Below are 20,830 nucleotides of genomic sequence, written 5' to 3'. Positions count from 1 at the left end.
CCTCTACCATAACAGCAGAGGTTTGACACAGCTCAGATTTGAACCAGCTGCTTCTTGCCCTGGCTCCTAGCTTTGGGGAATTTCTCCTTGTAGGCATCTTGCCAACAGAGCATGGAAGAGCTGGACCTCCCAGCAGCGGAATGTGGCCATTCTGTGGGACCATGTGCTGGGAACATCTTGCAGGAGCACTGATGGTTGCTTCTCAGCTGGTCACCCAAGAAATGCACTTCCCCCAAAGCAAAGTCCCTGGGGCTCAGCCTGCCCAGGCTGGGATGAGGCGAGGAGGCTGTGGTGCCCTCAACCATCACCACCCTATCCTAGCCAGGTGCACAGGGATTGTACCAGAAAAGTCCTCTGACATCGTCCGAGGGCCACTCCCAGGTGAACCAGTGAACCTGAAAATGTGGCAGAGGCACCTACAGAGGGCAGCAGGTCTCCAGCTAATCCTGTCCCCATGTCACCCCGAAGGGACCGATGCAAGCACAGAAGACCTGCAGAGGGTTGTGGTCACCTGGGTCCTCATCTCCGTGAGATGATCCCTCCATCACTGAAGGACCTGGGACTGGCCTTTTTCAGTTTTGCTCTGTTGTTTAGTTTGGGTCAGCTTGTTTAAGAGATGTCTTTTCCCAGCTGGGTTGGCACGAGGTTTCTGAGCAACGCAGAGGAAATAGCCCACTGCAAGGACCAGCCCTCTGAATCCATGTGTTTGGCCCTGTTCTGCTTCTGGATGATGCCGAGCATCCACCCCTCACCCTGCCAAAATGATGTGCATCCTGGGACTGAGGAACTGCCTTTCCCGTGGAAAGGGTTGGCCACCCCTGCCTTCAGGCAGAGCCTGGAGCGTAATGCAGATTAATTGTCAGTTACTGGGAAATGGCACAGGGAGGAATTGGGCTCCTGGGTACCTGGAATAACGTGGCAGAGAGTGCTGGGGCTGTTTCAGCATAAAACAGGTTCAATCAAGAGGGAAGTTGGGTTTTGGACCATATATCCCGCGTGGAAGTGGAGGTAGAGTGGTGATGTAGGGATGCAGGGGAAAGACAGTGGTATGTGAAGTGCTTCAAGAACAAGGCAAAGGGCTGTCAACATTTCACTGCTATTTGGAATAGTTCTTAACCTTGACTCTCCTCATTCAGATACCGTCCCTGTGAGCCATTAGGTTTCTTTCTCAATATTTTCAGAGGTTGGTATTTTGTTTTCCTTTGAATTTCCAAACCAATTGTATCGTTGGCCTGTCCAGCAACCCTCCCTCCGAATGACTTGTAAACTTTCTGGTGAATTGTGCCTGAGTTTGGTAAGGGAGGAGATGTTTCGAAGATGCAAAGAGGTGGCCGAGCAGAGGAGTGAGGAGACCATATCCACTAGAGGAAAAGCTTCACGGTGAGTACCATCAGGGTGTTAAACACCAAAGCATCAACAGGAAATCAGATTTCATAAGTTTCACCGTCATGGAACACTGTGATGGTTTTTGCATTGAGTGTTGCTTCGGGGTATCAGCAATATTTTCTCTATGGGTTTCTCCCAGGTGGGTCAACATCAAAGGCAAAACAAATGGACAATTGTGCCTGAAGTCTTACTGAAATCATGGTGGGAATTTTCAGCCCACCTGTTTTTCATAGGTAGAAAAAAATCAGTTTGGTAACTCCAGAACTAACTTTGCAAGCGTGTATATTGAGTTAACAAATTATTCCTCCCTCCAACTCCAAAGAAGTTCCCAAGCCCTGAAGAACTAGAAATAATTTCCAAAGAAAATCAAAACCTTTTCCAAAGGTTTGAAGTGGCTCATTTGTAATTACTTTCCTTTGATAAACCTTCTAATCCAACTCATTGCAGCAACCCATAGAAGCAAAAAGCATTTAAAATCTCAGGCCTGATATGTAGTTTTCCATCTCTCTACTTTGCTGGAAAAAGGACTTGAGTTCCACTTTCACCCAAAATATTAGTTGTAAATTATTTTCTAGAACTGCTAGTGAATTCCCCTTCCAGTCTTACCTGGTTACCCAGTAAGGCATCTTCACTGAAAAACACAAGAGCAGAGGGATCTCGTGTGGACACCAGGTCCTCAAACTTCAGTTAAAAATTTCTGTGATTGCCCTGCACTTATTTCCTTGGCTTCCTGAGCCAAGGAAGGGAAAGGTAAGGAAAGCCCACCTCAGATACCTGCTTTAAGTTGGGATGAATGAATGATGAAGAGACAAGCTGCAGCATCCCTGTCCTTGTTACCCCCTGCGGTGCCAGAGTCACTTTCTGCTCACTCGTATGGCAAGAGCTGGGTGAAATTTCCTGGATTTATAACTGATTGTCAGAAAACACAGTTTCACTTCAACACTTGGTGGTTTGACAAACTGAGTTGGGACAATAGCTTCAGGTCAGGGCAAAAAATGAGAGACCAATAATTTTTTTTGACTTTTTTTCAGCCCAGCAGTTTGATTTTTCATGTTCCTGGTCCAAACTGACCCCTTTTGGGGGCATTCAAATGAAAACAACAGATGAATTTTTGTTGCTTGTTAGATTCTTCTGCTTTGCTTTTTTTTCAGCCTAGTGAATGAACCATAAAATCAAACTTTTGCAACACTCCCGATGACCACTATTGCAGAGAGATCCATACTTTGGAGGTTGCTCCATCCTCCAGACAGCCATCAGCAGGAGGCTGTTATCTCAGCCAGCGATGCTACCTGCAGGACCAAGACCCAAGAGTCGACCTTCCCTTACATAAAGTTGCCACCCCTCATCTCAAAAAAGAGTTGCTAAGCAGCCCGTTGCTCAGCCAGCCTCAGGCAGGATCCCTGTTGTCCTGTTTGATGAAGCTCTGGCTGCTTGTCTTTCTGCTTGTCTCGACGTGGTGGAGGCTCTATCCAGAATCCAGCAGGATCAGTAGGTGACACACATCAGCTTCCTGGCCTTCGGGGGGGGTTGGTGGGTCTGCAACCCTGCTGATGAGGGTGGAAACGAGAACGACGGAGCTTCACAGCATTGCGTGGTTGGAAACAAAGCTGTCCCCAAAGACCCTGGAGGACAGCAGGCACTGAAGGACGCCAGCATAGCGAGATCTGAGCTGATCCCTGCCCACAACAGCTCCAGGTGGGCACATTTGGTTTTTTCGCCCCAGCAAAGCTTTTTGCAATACAGCAAGTAGCTAACTGCACAAAACAGAGGGAAGGCAGATCTTACCAGATCTTACATACAGGCGATAAAGAGATATTAGGATGTGCTGTCAGCTGTGTCCCGTACCTCTCTTCCCCCCTCCCCCGTGCCCTAAATGACATCATCTGTCTTGTACTCGCTGCCGAAAGGCGCCCAGCTCGCAGGAGGAGGAACATGACCACTCTCTTTAGATGAGATTTCAAGCAGAAACAGAACCTCAAATGGAAAGTGAGTAAGATTAAAGCACTGTAACCTAGATGATTACAAAAGGGGAAACTGTTCAGACTAGAACCTGATTGGAGATAAACTCTCCCAAAGGTTAAGCGCATGCAATAAATATCTCCACCCCAGCTATTGGCCCAGACTGCACTTAGCTGTGAATGGACCAATCTAGAAGACTCAAGAACCCATATTTCTCCTCCCATTTGCAGACCAGTTTTACACTCTATGGCTCCAGGACACGACTTCCAACTCACGCCAGCCTGAATGAGGGTGATGCGGGGCATCGTTTGTAGCGGGACGGTACTTTTTATAGCCCGCTGAGCCTTTGCGGGTAACGGTTCTTCTAAGGTAGACACAGTTCTAACATTAGCGCTAAATGAGCAGTGTGGTTATACTACCAGCCCTTAATTGCTATAAGTGTAACAAACCAGTTCGATTTGTCATTCAGCTGTTGTCGACAGGAAACCACTAACAGCAGTCAACTGACAACGCCAAGAAAAATTAGGGTTTCTCTTTCAACGTGTTCTAAGGATTAAAACTTATCAAGGCGAGCTGATGTTCTTAAGTACATATCCTGCAAGGGATTTTTTAACTCTGGTGGACAACTAGGATTGACTGGGATATGATTTAATCTGAACAAAGGAATCACCAGGTAAGTGCAAATGATTTTCCATCAATCTTGCTTCATTCCTGATGGCTGTTTATTGCCTGAAGCTCCACTGGATACATCCCCTTCTAAGGTTTGGCCCATCTCTAGTTATTGTCTATGGACCTGTGGTAATTAAGCCCTTAAAGATTTGGAGTGGGATGTTCAAGGGAAAGGGCCATACTGCTGCCGTGGATCGGGGCAGGGTGCATCTCTTTCTTTCCTTCTGGCAGTGTCTCAGTGCTGAAATCGGGGCACTCTCTGAGGTGGGACTGGTGGTATAAGTCAGGACGTGACCCAGTGGGTTCTCTCTTGGGCACAAATCAACCTCTTTCTCTTAAAAAAAAATAAAAGTGGATGAAAACCCTTTAAATAGCAAGGGGTGAATGAGTTTCTTTCAGCTGAATTCCTTGGAGAGGGTAGAGAGGGGAGAAAGTGAAATCAGGGACCCAATTCTGAATCTATGGGGAAGTGGAAGTTTGAAGGCTCAGGCTCCAACTCAGCAGCCTTTACTGATTTGAACCCGTGGATGCTGCGTACGGTGCAGAGAAGGGTTGAGGCTTTAATTCCCCTTCTGTCAAGAGGCGCACTTGGGGCTGAGGATCTTTGCTTTACTTTGCCCCACAGACAGGTAGGTTGGTCTCCTTGGAGGTAATATTTTGTTTTCACCAGCTCCTCCATTCAAGCTGCTAAAACCAGTGGCAGGATAACGGTGGTTGTGGACAAAGCTTCTGGCAAACTGGAGATCTCCAACGGAGTTATAGGAGGGTTGGACTTATTGCTTCTCCCCCTAGTCACTTCCCATCCCCACACATGCAGAGTCTATACTAAGTCCATAACTTTCATTCTTGGTTAAAATTTAGGCCAGGCTCAAATTTCCTCAGCGCTCTAACTTGGAGCATGGATATCTCAGAACCTATCTTATTTGCTGTGCCACTTCTGGGAGGGAAGAGCAGTTGCAACATCTTGTGTATTTGCATCTCAGACCTCCTCAGGTGTTTACTCGGGGCTTTGTGGCCAGTGATGCCTGGCAAGGCAACACTCTTCAAGGTGCTTCAGTTACCCCACTTGTGAAATGGGGACATTTCTTGCCTTTCTTGCCGGGCTGCTGTGGTATTTAATTGATTACAGATCTTTTAAGAGTGCAAAATCAGGGCAAGGTATGTACACTGTCAGCAGGGAGGATTCCTGCTGCACACAGAGCAAGCACACATGGTCCTTGCTTTGGTATGTGCTGGAGAAGAGAAGGTAGATGGAAATTAAGAAGAAAAAAGGACAGCTGCAGGGCAGCAAAGGCACCCTCATTAATATGCTCCATTAGTCATTCTGTCAAGGTTTAAGTAATTTTTATCAGAAGATTTGAAGGCTGCAGAGCTTGTGATTTCTTGCCCACATTTTTTTTTTCTCCCAGAGCTCCTGCAGCGTTATCATTATACTGATGCACAAAAATCTGTGGAAAAAAATCTTCTGGCCCATTCTTGGTTTGTTCTGCCAAAATAGGGCTACTGCTGCACCTTGAGGGTTATGAAGTCCAAGGCTGAATTTTCTGATAGAGGACGAAAGACCCAAGACATACTTAAGTGAAAATTTTGCAAAGGTGCTACTGATTTTTCTTTATCTGCTTTTCTAGTGACTTTCCATGTTCTGCTTAATCAGCATGGGGTGTTCTGGCATGCATTTACACCCTGGGCTCTCAGCTGAGATGCTGTGCTCCCCAGCCTCTGTTAAATAAGCCCACAATGTCCCAGGCTGAGCATCCCACTTCTGCACAATTTGGGCTGTGTGTCCATTTGAGACAAAGATATCGGTATCAGCTCTTTTATTTCTGCTTTGTGACATTCCTCTTGACTGACCTTTCAGCCTTTAATTCTCAGTGGCACCTTTATGGGCACATTAGAATCTAAAAAGGTCTTGAGGCCCTATTTAGGTGCAGACAAGGCTTTTTTTCATCTCGGTCAGGTGCGGAAACAGGTCACCATGGATTTCACAGGGGTCACGGCACTGTGTTGAGCAGAGTAGGAACACTTGGGCACACTATTACTTCATCATTATTTGTCTTCCTTCCTTCCCCTCATTCTTTCCATTCTCTCTATGTTAAAAAGGGAGTTTCCTCGCTGCTCTTCCACGGTTGAAGAGACCCTGGAGGCAACCAAGCGTTGACTCCATGTGGGTGAGCTCCCCTGTAGTCAATCGTTTCCCGCAGGCCCATAGGGTTCAATCATGGGCAAGAATTTAGCAAGATACCTGGGGCTAAATCCTGCTGGAGCCCTTGGGAGCCCCCGAGTTTCCATTCACAGCTTCATTTTATGTGGTGCAAGTCAACTTTCTCGTTAGGTCAGCACCACATTGCAAGATTAGAAGTAGCTGAGGGGCTTAAAAAAAGATGCAATTCCCCCTTGGCAGAGGTCTTGGCAACAGATTACAGCCTCAGGGTCCTGCTGCTCGTTGTGGAAGAAGTGGCTGCACCACTGGACATCACTGTGAAACACAAAAGAAAGTACATCCCTGTACAAAACAGGATATACAGGGTCATGGTTATTGCTTAAAAATAAATGCTAAGGCGCAACATATGCAATACAAACGTAAACCAGACCTCCAGTATTTCATGCTGGACAAGCCACGTGCTTCTGACAGGTCAGCCCGTTTTCCATATCAGGGTTAAATCCATGTGAATTCATTTCACTGGCCAGCCAAAAATATCCCCCCCCAAAACAAAACTCAAAACACAGCAGCTCCTTGTGTTGAAATAAAAAATAGGTTTCTAATTATAATTTTTTCCAAGAAAATGTTGCAACTGAGCTGGAGAACAATGTTTCTGTGGTTTCACGGAGCAATTTTGCCTTTGTTAATGTTGGTCAGTTTTAATTCGGAAAACATTGTGGGCTTGCCTATTCAAACTTCCAAACCCAATTATAAATTCCCGAAGGAGAGGGACACAGTTGAGCAAAAGGTGTGGAAAGTGGTGATCAATGAGGAATTTTTGCAAGAAGGAACGTTGCTTCATTTGCTGGAGCCACTGTGAAGAAGGAGGGAATAAACTTCTTGTCCACCATGGGCAGGACAGGCAGGTGTAGGTCTTTCAGTGAAGGAAATCGGTACTGATCGTTAGGAAGTCATTTTAAGGCTATGGGAATTGGAGGGCTGGGATAGACTGATGGGGAGCAGTGGGAATTTCCAGCATTGATAGCTTTGAAACACAAGTTAGGTAGTCTCTCAAATTCAGTGTAGGTCCACCAGATTAATAACCTTCTAGGGGCCAGTCCTACATTTCTGCCATCCTGCAAAATATATGTGACTTCTGAAATGAAATGTGCTTTTCAAAATCTCTCTCCCGCATTTCCCCCTCTTTGTTTATTTACATATTTACGAAATTATTCTCCAAATTTGACCAAATCTCACTGATCATTTCTGCTCCTCTGGAAACTGCGAAATGTGTTACTGATCAAAAAGTAGCGTGCAGGACCCCTCGGGTCCTGTGTGTCAGGCATGTAGGAGACAGAGCAGAAATAGAAAACACATGGTTTACAAATGAATCCTTTGCTACCTAATGAGGGGAGAAGAGTGAAAAATTATTCAGTTGTCCGGGAAGTCTGGTCTGCCTTACTCATGGTTGAATATGCAATACTTTTGGTGGGTGAAGGTTGCTTGAAAATACTTTGTGCCATCTGCTTAAGGGTCCTTATGGCCATGAGGCAAAAGAGATGATTGGACCCATGCCCACGTCCCCGGGGTCCCAATTTACTACATTATGGTGTGTCCTTGTACACAGAAGTTCACAGCCTCCCCTTTTCTCAGATCTCTATGCTTCCCTGGGTTACGGTGGCTGGTGGTGAAGGACCGCCAGGTCACACAAGGTGTCCTCATAAGCAGGTACCCGTCTTCTCCATGAAACCCTGGGGTGGGAAAGAAAAACCTTGCCAAAATGCCACGGGCAGAGGAGCTGTGGGATTTCTTTCAGTCCAGCCGCTTGCCTGCCCAACACCTGAGCCATGATGGTAGCCACGTTTATGTGAATAGCTGCTGATGGTGAATGGCTTGGAACCATGAAAATTTGGGGCAGAACATCTCAAAATATGTGTATGGGAGGACGATGCTTGAGAAGTGGGCTTTGAATAGAGGTTAAATTTGATCTATAGAAAAATCAAGGCGTCACCTGCAATACGTGATGGAAGGAGGGAGAACTAAGGTCATACTAAGCAAATGAAGAAATTGATATAAAATCTTTAACTTGACTTTTATCTCAAGCGTTTTCCCTGGCTGTCTCTTATGTATTTGGGCTTCACCATTTTAAAAGCACAGGAAGAAGACCGCAGCTGCTCGAGACATTAATATAGCAAACTTGCAAGGAGAATTATTCTTTTTCCAGTGAAAGATGCCAATATGCATAGTGGTTTTGTGACAGAACCTTTTCAGGGGTGGCGATTTCCGATGGAATGCTTTTTTTTCCTGGAAATTTGGTGGAGAAGTGGGAAAAAACATTCTGTATAAAAGTCACTGGGTGGGCTGCCAATGAATAACAACTGTGCACAGAAGGGAATCGTGAATGTGGGACTCTGTACAAGACAGGTCTTAGCCAGGAGGGAAAAAAATCCTATTGGTTTAAATGCAGTCCTGCATGGACATCAACCTGTCCTGCTGATGCTAGTGAGAGTATGGACACTGGCAAAGCAAGAAACTTGAGGAAATAAGATTTCTTCTGGCTCTGATGCAATAGAATTAGGCCAGATCAAAGATGATGTAACCTGAGAGTGGATCAGCCCCATCCCTTCTGTGCCATAAATAATGACTTCTGCAATAGACCTGGCTGCAAGGTTTGGCCTTGTTTTGCCACATTTCTATCTCCTTCAAGCACGATAGGGAAGTTCAAGTGTTCTTTCAATTCTGAAAGTCAAGCTCATCTTCTAATTTTGAATAAGGGATTAAAAAATGGTGGGTTGTTTTTTTTTTTTTTCTTTACTAGCGTCAAAAGGGAAATAACATTGAGGCAGGATCTTGGCTGCTGCAAGCAGCCAAGAATAGGCATGGTGTGAGCAGTGTAGAGGAAGCCTGGCAGGGAGGACTGGTGTGGGTAGGAAAGAAGAATCAGCACCATCATGTCCAGTGTAGGAAGGCTCTTGGGACCAAGGACCACACGCTCCTCCAGCAAGGTTTTGTGAGGGCTGATCCTGCCTCGGGGCAGAGGGCTCTGCTAGATGCTTCTCCAGTGACTGTTTTTTTGCAAGCGGTTGTACTGATTCCGGACAGTGGAAATTCACATTTCCATGAGGTCGCCAGAAAGGTATCTGTTTTAAAATGTTTGCATTTCATCTCATTAGTTCTTTTATTTATATGTGAGAAGAAGAAAAAGAAAAAAGTCACTTTCTCCCTCCAAAAAGGCTTTTCCTAACTGGGGCCAGACAAAACCTCTTTGTGGTCTCTACTAGCAGAATATCCCTTAGTTACCATCAGCCAAAGCCACTGCTGCATTTTCATCCCAGTCCCTTGAGATAGCCCTTGCAACGCCCACGGGATTCAACAATAAATAACAATAGTGAAACAAGAGGGAACCCATCACCACCCTGCACTCAGGGTGGTCTGGTACCTGGGGCTACACAAGGTGTCTACGTCTGAGTGCCATCCCAAACACAGTGACGTGTTTAGGATAGTAAATCAGGGGAAAAGGGACAGCCTGTCTCCTGGAAAGCAGAGACCCAAAAAGCAGGCGGTGCAACCTGAGCAATCAGGCTAGGCTTTCCTAAACACAGTCCAGGAGCTAGCACGGGATGGAGACTACAAGGAGTTTGGATGCAGCCACCTAATTCTGAAGGGTGGGAGAACGAGCCCCGATATCGCCTATTTTACTAGTCGAAATGCTGCCCCAGAGAGCTCAGAAAGTCGAAGCGCTCAAAATGGAGGCTGGTGGGTTGGTTATAATGCGTCAGCGTCTTCCAGAAGCAACAGCACATTGCATTAAATAAGCTTTTAATCTGCTAGAGGAATGGAAACAGGGAGGTTCAGATGGTAAATTAGGTTACTCGATCTTAACAGGGAAGAGAAAAACATGGCCAGACCATGAAAACAACATCTGGAGGGAATAAGCTACCCAGCTTTCGCAGCAGCAGTATAAGGAAGCAGTCCTGGGGACCAGCTGGAAGAGGAGAGGAGCCTTCGTCCCTCTTGGTGTTTTCATATCAAAGCCTTCAGATCACCTCTGCAGCAGACACCTTAATAGGAACACTTTTGGTTCAATGTGAACTGGATAAAACACAGTGGGAGTGGGCGCCGCTGCAGAAGGAGGCTACGCAGCGGGCCACTAGTGTAGGTGTCTGGCTGTGGGATCATTCTGGTGGGCTGTGGGTCATCTGGAGGCAGGCTGCCACATTTTCTGGTCCCTCGCTGCATCCTGTGGAGTGGTGGGTCCTAGAGGTCTTTCTCACAGGCAAGCCTAAGAGCCCACGGGCATTTACCCTATGGGCTGGACCTCTGGTCTCCATGCATGTCTTATAGAGAACTATAAAAAGTAGCGGAGACAAGCCAGCCTTGGGATTGCACGCTCATGTAGAGGCCTGCGAAAATACTGGAGAACATCTGGGGACTGACCCAGACAGACCCTACTCATCTGGGTGAGATTACAGCCTGTGCTTTCGGGTTGCGGAAGCGAAGGCAGATGGAGCCCATCTGGAGTGACCCAGAAGCTGCATATGAGAGACTTTCTCTCTTTTTAGTGCCCTTTTTCACATGCTTTCTCAGTGGTCTCCCTCCAGCTGCTTTCAAAGGACATCCCTGGGCTGTTGCTTCATGATTTCTGAGTAAGCAAATTGCAGAAAGGCACTCTCTGCCTGGGCTTCTTGACTCTGGGTCTCACCTCATGGCCATGAGATGCCCAGCCTGGAGGAAACAGAGGAGGCACAAGGACGAAGGGATGTGCCCCAGGTGACATGCAGGGGCACAGCCAGGATACCTTAGGTACCAGAACACCTCCCTGGGATGCAATAGGCAGACCATGCCATATCTAATCCTTTTTATTTTCACTTCTTGCTTCTGAGGTGCTTGAACCATGGCCGTCACTGGAAGGGTCTTTGCAGCAGCTCAGCTGCAGCTGCTGGGTTTCCCCACTGTCAGCATCGGGAGCTTGTCTCAAATCAGAAGCAGGTTTCTATCTGGAGCTGCTGCGCTATCGCCCTATTTCCCAGGATGACTTGGCAGCCACTAGCTTATTTCTAAGCCTTTGCTGGACCTGATGGTAGCTCCTCCTTCCTACCTCAGCAGTGGATGACAAGCAGCTTTCTAAAAAAGCAACTTCCCTTTTCATAGGAATAGGAAGTGAAGCTCGCTTAGCAAAAAGAGTTTCTTTGCTCTCTCCATCAAAGGATGAGCCCCTGCCCTAAAGCTCAAAGTACTCCAGCTAACCCTGAAGCTGTCGTCTCCTTCCCCAGCCCCAACCCGACCGCCTCCATCTCTCTCCCCTGCCCTTAGCCAAAGGAGAATTGGGCAGGCAAAATGCAAGCTGGCAAGGGAGAAGTTTGACGAATCTGCAAGGGCTTCCTCATTTCTGTATCTCCTTGGTATGCAAACGGCAGGTCTGACTCTGCAGCACACCTGGCTGAGGGGTGATGGGGTGGGTGTCTGTCCTGGCTGTCTTCAGAGTCACCCTGCGCTGACCCTCTAGGGTAAGAGGCATGGCGTGACCCCCGAGCACTCGCAGACCCCTGCTTATGGCCCAGACAGCCTTGCAGCCCTCCATGAGGTTTTCTTCCTGTGTCAGGAGCACAAAGCAGTTGCAGAGCCAAGGCTGATTTCCATGCCATGCATCCCATGGGGGTTTACTGGGAAGGGCACTTCCTAACCCCCCGAGCACTGCTGGGGCATCAGGCACGTGCATCCTGGAGCAGCTGCTCCCATCTCACACAGCATCATGTCCTCAACCAGCCTCATCTTGTCCTTGGGTCTCATGGCTGGTAAAGGTCCTCTGCCTTGACCTCAGCTTAGATCTGCTCTGCGAAGCCTTTCCTCCTGTAAACAACATCACCAGCATGTGGGTGACCTTTAGGCTGTGCATCACGCTCCGCGGATGTCGGCTTGTGTTTGTCCTTCCCAGTGAGAGCAGCCGAAGTGCAAACTATGTGAGGTCACTCCAACCTCCAGTTGGCTGAGACCAAGAGTCCCTTCCCTCCCGCTGCCCCATATAACACAATGATGATGTCATGCAGTTACCCACAGAGTTTTACACAGTGGTGCTTGGGGGCCTCATCTCTGCAACAGCTTAAGAAAATACATCAAAAACACCCCAGAGAAGCCAGCTCTTTATGTACCTTACGGGAAGCCTCAGGAGTCTGTAGAAACAAAACTTGTGTATTATACAAAATTTATCTCCTAAGACAGAGGCGTTTCAGTCTCCCTATAGAACATGCTGAGGAAGAATGAGAAAGTCACTTCCTCAGAGTCACCCACAAGTCCCTGTCCAGGTCTTCACTCATTACACCATGCTGCTACAGTTGAGTAAGTTCATAGAGGGTTGGGGCTCACTGGAACACGATGCATTTCTTCTGAAAAAAGGTCTTTTTTAATCACAGAAAGGAACTATCATTGCAAAGCCAGTTTGTTCAGCTGTTTGCTAAAATTTGGTGGTTTGCATAGTGGAAACACAATCCATTCACAGTCATTGTAGCTGTTTTTAATGACAGCTGGTAATAGCCTGTGGGTTTTGCTGGGTTTTGTGTCTAGATTCTCTTTGGGTTTCTTGCCTTCCTCGCTGCTATTTTCATTGGCCAGGTTGTCTGGGAAGTGTAACTCCCACCCCCTCCCGGATGATCATTTTTATATTCAAAATAGAGCAAGGAATCCTTGGGGGGGAGAAAAGAGTCAGTTCTGACACAAAGACCTGATTAAAAAAAGAAAGCCCATTAAAAGCATTTGCAAAATCAGGCTGCTCCTGCAATCTGGGGGTGTAACATTCAAAGCGGTCGGTCTCATGGACGTGGTGGGAGCCAGAGGTCTCTAACAGAGAAATTCTGCAAGGGCCCTCAGCCCCATGGAGCATCTGTCATGGGTCGGACCAGTGGTTCGTCCGTCCTCGGATCGTGTCTCCAGGAGCAGCTGCGTAGGAAGCAGGCAAGTAGGGAACATCCCAGCCCCATCCACATTCCCCTGAGGGTGGGGAGGAGCCCAGCAGGTTTTTCTCTATCCTCTTCTTCTCTCCCATCCCTCCTCCACGTGATGCCCCCCTTGCCCTGTTTCCCTTCCCCAAGATCTGTGGGGTAGAGAGATGACGGGGTCACTACCCAACGGCTGCTAAGATCCAGCCCCGAGGGATGGTTTGCAGGGATGCTGTTCCCTTGGTTTACTGCAAAAGGAGAGGAGGACAAATGAGTGCCAGGCGTGCGCACCCTGGTATTCCCGTCCTTCCCTGTCCCCCCAGGGTCTGGCAGGGAAGAGAGGGTATATGTGTGGGGAGGCTGGCCGGAGCTGGACACAGCTGTGACGAGCAGGGGAAGTGCTCTGGCATCCAGTAGTTATTTCTGATATGCGGCTGGAGGTGTTCAGGTGGGGAATTGGACATATCCATCTTTCCCCACAGCCCTTTGCCTCATCTGAGGATGGTGGGAGGGAGCATCGTTCCCTCTGAGACTCGACCCAAGGAGGAGGTCTCTGACAGCATCGAGTGCCTGAGCGCCAGCCTGCCACCAGCTTCATTGCTCCCCTTGGGACATGGCTAATGGGTCCTACAAAATGCTGTCCTCTTGCTAGGAAAAGGCAGCCTCTGGGATGCAGGGCCTCCAGGAAGAGCCTTTTCCAGGGCAGAAATATGGGCGGCCACACGTAGAGGTGTGGAGGAACACCCCATCCATCTCCTTACATTCCCAGGGCTGTGAGGACCAGAATGTCCCCACATCCCTACAGATCACCGTGATGTGCCCTCAAAGTGCTGTGAAGCAGAGCATCAGGGGTTCTGGCCAAGCAAGCGTGGCCTGTGCGCAATTCCATAAGACTTGGATGTCAGATAGGGGTGGCCTGCAGAGAGGATTTCTCCTTGCTGTGCTCCAACTTACCTGTAGCCCACAAGTCTGGCCCATACCCGCGTTGGGCAGCAGATAGATTTGAGTTGAAATTTGGGTTGAAATTCCAGCCACGGCAGAAATTGCCATTGAGCGATGCAGTTTTGTGATAAAAACCTCTCGCACCTGAAGAACTCCAGAGATGCTCCAGGTACCCGAGGAGATGTGCCTGCTTCTCCTGGCCCCATCCTCCTCCTTCCCCCCACCGGTGCCTCCCACCTCCCTGTGCTGCAGGACCTCAGGTCCTGCAGAACCATCCCCAGCAGACGTCCCACCTGGCTGCTGCAAGGCCTGGGGTGAGCTCATGAGGAAAGCATGTTTAAGGGAGGTGGGATAAGCAGTCTGCCCTCCTGGTTTTCCCCCCCTCTGGGACCTCAAATCTTGGCTTTGCTTCCTGGCCCGCAGCCTTTTGCAGCTCAGCCGAGCATCTGCCAGGTTCCAGCAGGGCGCAATGCTCAATGTAAGCAGCCATTTTTCCTCCAGACAGATGTTTTGATTAGCAAATGACCATTCTGGCAACAGGTGGCAGTTTTCTACTTCTGGAGAGAGCAAGAAGCTTTTATTATCTCCCCCCCCGTCAAAAAACTTTTTACATCTGCTTAAACTCAGGGTGCTGGAAATCTGTGTGTTCCCACTCCCCAGCCTCACACAGAGCCTTCTCCCATGGGGTGTCCCAGCTCTCCAGAAAGGCCTGAAACAGCCAGATTTTCTGCTTGGTTCTTTTTCTGGGGCCACATTCACCTGGAAAGCATGGCCTAAGCAAGCCGGTAGATTCAGGGCAGACTTAAGTTGCAATAGAAATGGCAAGCTGGCTAGGATTGCAGCAAGAGACCCCAAAATAAGCCAACGGGCTCCAATCTCATTTCTGCAATGTGTTCCCCTCACCGAGGGGTAAATTGCAGGGGCACAGAGCTCCTGGATTTTTCCTCTGGCTGCCCTGGGCTGGCAAGGGACAGACATTCCCAAGACCAGTTTGGCCACACTGGCTGTGCTTGAGACTGGAACCTGCAGTAGGACACCACCAACATTAGCACCTCACCAGCGTTAGCTGGAGAGCCTGGCTGCTCCTGGGGGTTGCCCTTCATGCTCCCTCAAAAACCTTTTACACGGGTCAAAGTGTTTGAAAGAGGCCTCAGTGCAAGCACAAGTACAACTTGGTGTATTTATCCAACAAAGACGAGGACTGGATGGGATCTGAACATTGCCAGTAGGGTATTCCCAGTTCTCCAGCAAGGATGCAACACACAAGCCAGACAACTGCTTCACTCCCCAGCAAAAACCACGATGCTTCTCGCTCCAGGCTCTCCAGCTCTTCATGGGGACTTTCTGCACTGCTGTAATTCCTCCTTACACAGCCTGATCCTGCTGAGCAGCAGTTTTTGGCTAAGAAAATCCCCCTGATGTTAGCTGGAGACCCAGCACTGTGTGTATTGTCACAGGAGGTCTCGCTGCCTTCCCACTTTCAGGGAGGGGTCTTCAGCAAGACTTTGGCTACTATGTCCTAGAGGACAGTGGCCATAGCCTGCACCTTCTGCCTCTGAGAAAGACCTTCTACATGGTCGGTGCTCTTTATAGCACAGCATACTTTTTTGTACCTCTCTTCTAACCACCTCTTAGCAACAAAGCCACTAATAATTAAAAAAAAAGAAGTTAAAAAGAACTTGACCAAAACCCAGCAAAAGTAGAAAACAGTCACAGTAGTAAACACTTCGGTAGCAAATCTTCATTCAAGTAGCTGATCTCACCAAGATCTTCAGTAATTCTCTACTTTTGTGTCTTGCAAAGCAATCTAAGGGTGTCAGGTCGGGAAATGCAATGAAGAGCTATTTTATTGAGGGAAAGGAAAGCTTCTGGAGAATTTAATGCATCTGGGATGTGCCTAGAACTGGTGGTAATTTATTTTTTTTTCTACTGAACTTTTTTTGTCCTCACTGATGCAAAAATGCAAATCTGGAATAATTAAATTATTGTATCCAAAGTGAGTTGATTTCATCAATTCTTTATGGTAGGGGAGGACTTGCAAAGAGAAATTCATCATTTAAAACCCTTCATAATTGGATATATCTGCATTTTCAAAGTATTGTTTTCAGCGGTTTTAATGCAATTTCCTTTTAAAATGTGTTTTCTTAAAAAAGACATTCTGATGTTTTAAAATGAAGGGAAATATCTAGTCTTAGTGAACTATGAAAAATACTTTGTTGGACCCGCCTTAGAATCTGAATGGAAAGGGGGTTAATTTTGTGATTTCACTGGGCTTGGGGGCTTTTTGGAGCTGCCCTCACAGTGAAACACTGTTGGCTTACTTAGGTCTTAACCTATTTTTCCATGGCACAGTTTCACGGGGGTGAGGTAAATGATGAGCCGAGACTTCTGCTTTTCTGCTAGATTCTGTCTTGGTTTTTTTCCCCGCATCCGCCCATGCAATCCCAAGGCTGTTTGTCTGTGTCATCCACATCCCTGTTGCAGAAGACATCGCTGCACTCACATCAGAAACAACTTTCGAGCTCTCTTGCTCTGGTAGCGGAAACCAGGCAACCACAGTAGATGGTGTGCCCATGGTGCAGGGCTGCTTACTGTAGAGATGAGATGGGCAATAAGCCCATGCTTGCAGTGCCTCCATCCTACCTTCTGATCTGCTGCAACAAAAGGAGTAAGTGCATCCAGCAGGTCCAATTCGACACTGTCCTGTTTGCTTTAGCTCACCGTGAGCGCTCAAAACAGGCCAAAGAGCGGTGCAAGGCAGGTCTCCAAACCCTGTGGTTAGCGAAGGCTTGTGTCCATCTCTACTGGACCTTGGTCCCTCTGGAGCTCCAGGTCCAGCTTGATGGGTTGCGCCTGTAGGGTATGTTCTCCAATCCTCTTTGAAGATGGGGGAACGATAGGACATTTAGTCACATCCTTTCCTCTCCACCATAAAGGCGTCATCCAAATGTCAGCAAAAATATTGCTAAAGCAGGGCCTTGTGGTGGGATCTTCAGAAGACCTCCCCTTGGCCCATTGGTGCTGGAACATCTGTACCTTCATCCAGCTCTCGCTAGCCAAAATATCGCCCAAGTGCCCCTCTGAAGGTTACTAAAATTACCTTCTGTTGTCCTACAACATGGGGCATGCAGCATGTTTCAGACGTCCTATGCAAGCATCCAGTCTGCCTGTGACCTGCATGTCTGTCCCACACAAGTTCAGAGCTGGATGTTACACAGAGCTCGCCATCCTCGTGTCTCCTGACTTCTTCAGCAAAGGCTTGCTTGACTCTCACAGGAGGACTTCCGAGTCAAATGTTTTTACTCAAAACTTATCAGCAGCTAAGCTGGGCTATTTTTTGCTAAAACTTTTCAAGCGTATGGAAAAATTTTGCATTGTCGTAAAATTTTTTTGTTCAGTTTTGATTTCTGGTTGCTTTGAAAAGAACTTGTTTTATAAATCTTCTTTTTCTGAACTTGAGTAAAGTTGAGAAAACAAGTGTCCCCGCTCTCAGTTATTAAAAATAAACAAACATTTTTCGATGTGAAAAACTGGAAATTCACAAAAGGAAATTTTCATGCTTTTCTGAGTTACTGTTTTCTCCCCAGTGCTCTTCTAGTGGGAAAAAACCAAAACAACAACAAAAAAGGACTGGGAGAACTATCCGTTACTTTTCTCAAAATATTTTTGTAAAGCTAATTTTAAAAAAACATTAATCAGAACCAGAAACACTGGGGAACAATGTACATTCAACTCAGCCACCTTTTTTTTGAAGAAAAAAAAAATTACTTTTTAAAAAATGAAAACTCCACCAGCTGTGGACTGTGAGCTCACCAGCAGCTCTCCGCATCTGACAACATTTTTCTGCGGTGCTATTTTGGGATTTTGTATAGCACCTGCTGGCATGAAGGATGGTCACGTTGGCTGCCAAAGGTTGCAGAGGCGACCTGGAGAGTGCCAAGGGTGGATTTCATAGGAACTGTGAATATCTAGAGCAATGATAGCATCTTGCGTGCGTGGGTGGCAACAAGTGACCTTTGTGGGAGACTTTTCACTGGTTCCATTTCCCACCCATGCTGGGACATGCTGTTCACTTCTCTGTGCCGCTTTGCACGGATGTGTCTGACACATGCGTGCGGGGAGAAAGCTCAATTTGTGCAAACATGCAGAGAAGTGTTTCCAGTCTCAGCGTGGCGCAGAAGGGGTTGCAATGCCCCCAGGGACACAGGAGCATTGTGGGGAGATGCACAGGTTAAAGCATGGTCGCTGCTCCCCATAAACCCTGTCAGAGGAGTTGGGATGGCCACAAGCCCCTGATGGGACTTGCTGAGGTGGATGTTCCTCCATGCCCTTTCCCACTCTGCCCCACCAGTGCCATCACTGAGAGCAACTTGAAACCTCAAAATGTGCATCCATCATCCTGGAGATGGCCTGTCAATCCTCTTGTAAGATCACCCTGGTGACATGACTGGTGGTTGAAGCATATTGCTGACTCATGCTATATTTCACGTCCCCTAACTCTGTAGAAAAGACAGCAATTGCTACGTCTGTATCTCTCATTCAGGGGGAGACCCTATCAAAGACCCTGAGATGCTCCAGTGATGTAGTAACAAGGACCATAGATAGATGTCCAATGCATAGGTAGATTCTGTGGTTTTCATGGTTGGTAATGAGTGGTACCTAAAACTTGTCATCATCCAGTCTTGACTGAAAACGATACCTTCCAGTTCTCTGGGCAAAAAGGGAACTCCAGCTACTCTCACTTACTGTCCTGGCAAATAACACCATTCAGAATCAGAAATTCTGGCACACAGTTATCTAATTTGCAAGTTGAAGAGCCGGTAAAGCTCACTTAGTAAATCATGTGCCATTGCATGACAACCGGATCTTCTAAGTGAAGCAAACCCTGGTTATAACCTGAGGGGAGGCTGCCAAATTAAAATTAACTTGCTGCAGGAAATGCTGTAGCTGATTCAGTGGGCAAAACTTCCCCTCCAACTGTGTTGTCAGTGCACAGAGCAGTGCTGAGACCTGGGTACAGATGGATGGGCCATCTGTAAACTCAGGTCAAAGAAAAGCTCAGAGAAGTTTGGATGCTGAAAACCTTTTGACGGGGGGGAAATGTGTATTGGTGATCCTCAAATATTCCACTAATTCCTGCCATTTTGCTCACTTTATCAATGAAAATAAAAATGAGGCAGAAGGGAGAAGATATTTTAAAAAGATATAACACCTTAAAGTATTGGGATGGCTCTGTTAGAAACCTCATTTCAGAGTCCCAGTTTTTTGAAATATTAGGTACGTGCTAGAAAGCAAAAGAAGTTGGTTTTGCTAGAATTTTTTTTTCTCGCAAGTATGGTTTTCTGGAAGCTTTTTTGAACACATATGTTGGAGTCTGACTATCATGACACAGTGCCAGACTGACATTTGGGGGGACTGACTAACCACATTGGTCTCTGGACCTCCAGTCCCGATCCTCCACGTTCATTGCAGATCTTGAGGTAGTTTGGCAAGAATAGGAGCCAACGTGTCTTTGCTCAGCTGCAAGTATTTGGGCTTTGGGTTTGTCCTGGTTAAACCATGACGGGGTTGTTTCATGTTTGGACATGTAGCCCACACCTTTCAATGCCTTTTTTTCAATGCAAAGGGGCTGGGGCAGACTTTGGTGCTGGACAGTGTAGATACTTTATATATTTGTGGCAGCAGCACTTCGTAATGCTGCCTTCAACTGCTCCCTACTTTTTCAGGGGGCTGAGCAGGCTGAGTTTGCTATGGTCTGGCTATCTTGGCTACCCAGACCCAGTATTATGCTAGAATCATTGACCAGAGCTGAAATTATGTTTCTGAGCTTCAAGTTAAACAAGCTCTCCAGCACAAGTGTGGAAACTCTAGTGTCGACCAGAGGAAAGTCCATGGAAAGGGTTTGACTCACTTGCTTCTAGTGATCCTTGAGGTGTCCAGGAGGTCTGAGACACACACATGGGGTTGGGAAACATAATCCACGATGTATGGGAGACCCACACCTTGTAAGAACCCAGGGCACATCGAAAGCTACTAGGGCATTGCACATGGACAACTGAGTCAAGCCTTAGCCCTACACTTTACAGGCAGGATGGATGCAAGCTACACCATATTTGACTCCCTAAGCTTCTTGCAGTCCTCCAAAGCATTGCATGAAGTCCCATGCCTTCATGGACAAGCTGAGCGTGTGTCTGTCCTGCTTAAGCACGAGGAACGGTGGGACTGGTACCATGCAGATAGCTACCACATCTGTGTACTGCTTTTGCTGCGTGGGAGGGATGTGACCTACAGAAAGCACTGAGTGGTATGACTACGTCTCGTTCTTGGTCCGGGGACTATGTGACCCTCTTGAAGCCCTGGTACACCTGAACAGCTCAGCACAGGGATATTCCCCAGGATCTCCGGCACCTCCTCTTTGACCCTCCAGCAGTGCATGCATGTGGCATCACCTGGCTCTGGAGCAAGTCTGCTTAATGCCAGCTGGGGATCTCTGCATTGGAGAGACTCCAAAAGCAGTCATTTGTGCCAATTTCTTTCTGGTGACTTATAGTGTCTGTCTGAGCCTTGCCTGCAAAGTGTGAAACACCAGAGTTGTGTGGGAACAGAAACTACACAGTTCACAAGGTCCAGGGTAGTAGGAGGACTGTAGATGGGATGATTTGAGACTCTTCTCTCCATTGTCCCATTGCCCTGTATTCTCATCTTCTCCAACTTGTCCTTCATGAATAAGAAGATTGTTTTATCCCTCTATGCCTGCCCCTTTCCCCAGGAGCAGCCTCATTAAAAAGTAATTTCTGGTCTT

Source organism: Haliaeetus leucocephalus, unplaced genomic scaffold (assembly GCF_000737465.1).
Source record: "Haliaeetus leucocephalus isolate CR32 unplaced genomic scaffold, Haliaeetus_leucocephalus-4.0 Scaffold871, whole genome shotgun sequence".
NCBI classification, from domain to species: Eukaryota; Metazoa; Chordata; class Aves; order Accipitriformes; family Accipitridae; genus Haliaeetus; species Haliaeetus leucocephalus.
This window is presented reverse-complemented; position numbering follows the sequence as displayed.